Consider the following 1,491-nt stretch of genomic DNA (forward strand, 5'->3'; position numbering starts at 1 on the left):
GAAATGACGTCACATGATTGGAAAAGATGGTGACTGAAAAGAAGCAGTACTAGGGACTACTAACACCTAGGGAACGCTCTAAAATAAAAAAAACTAAACCCTAACCCCAACCCTAAAACAATAGCTAACTAGGGGACTCCTAACATAACTAGAGGACATAGCTAACTAGGGACACCTAAGCTAATTCAAAGCATTGCATGAGTCATTTCCTGCACGCCCACCCACTATTTCCTGGGGCCGATAACTTTAGGAGATCCCTCTTCTCTCACACCGGAGGCTCTTCAATTCTTGGGTTCGTTGGTGGGGAATATCCTCGAACAGAGCTCACCGGGGAGGCACCTCCATCTTTCATCCCATCTTCGTCTACCCCTGTATCATCCTCCACAGTACCAGCGTCCACGACACCGGGATTGCAAGAGACAGAGGGCACATATGACCTGCAGTGAGTTGAAATATTCTCATTGAGGAAGTTATACTTGTAGCCACCTCATATCTATCCTTCAGCCATTTTCAAACCTTCTAGTGACCGCACCTTAATTTGCCCCATCAAAGAGGTTATAATTGTAGCCATGCACCTTCTTGTATCTATCTTTAGCCATTTTTGAACCTTCTAGTGACTGCACCTTAATTCGCCCCATCAAGGAAGTTATAATCAAAGTGTCATCAAAGTAGCCTTGGCCTCGTCTCGTTTGTGTATTTGTTCCATCAAAGAAGTTATAATTGTAGCCATGCACTTTCTCGTATCTATCCTTAGCCATTTTTGAACCTTAAAACAAATAAAGTACAAGACATGTGTGCCTTGGCCTTTACCCTTGCTGTTATGACATACTAATAACGACATCTTGTACTCGAACGGTAGCCAGGACTCTGCCATATGTTTCAATCTTTCCACACTGGTATACTTAAAACACCTTCGTACTTCTTTCAAGAGATTTTATTCTCTCTTCTAGTTGCTCCTTTATTAACTCTTGTATTCTCAGCCCATTCAATTCGGAGTAGATTTTTCACGAATTTTTTTCTTAAATTTGCTGCTGCAATTTGTTAATTGTTGCAAATAATAAAATAACTTGGTTTATATTGTTTAATTATTATTGCAGTTATCTAGTTATTAATTTGTGTCCCTTATAAGTGTGCTGTTCTATTGTCTTCACTTCTTTTTCTGTTGATTCTTTTACGCATACACCATTCTGCATTCTTCTCTTCTGTTTTCATTTATTCTATGATAGCTTTATTTGAAGTTAAACCAACAAACTTGTTACCAGTATTAGTATTTCACCTAATTATTGGGCTGAAATACTTTTTGTTCGGATTATTACGAAAGTAAATGTTAAGTGGGTTCTCTTTATGCTTGCCGTCGTAAAGGAAACACAAAAACTGGTGATTGTGTACTTTGTAAACCAGTTAGTACTTTGTAAACCATAAATTGGGCAGCTAAGTTAGGTAATACACAATTACTGGAGGCACTGATGTTCAGTGGTGGGAAAGTTGACA

This window comes from Amphimedon queenslandica, unplaced genomic scaffold (genome assembly GCF_000090795.2).
Source record: "Amphimedon queenslandica unplaced genomic scaffold, v1.1 AMPQUscaffold_12718, whole genome shotgun sequence".
NCBI lineage: Eukaryota > Metazoa > Porifera > Demospongiae > Haplosclerida > Niphatidae > Amphimedon > Amphimedon queenslandica.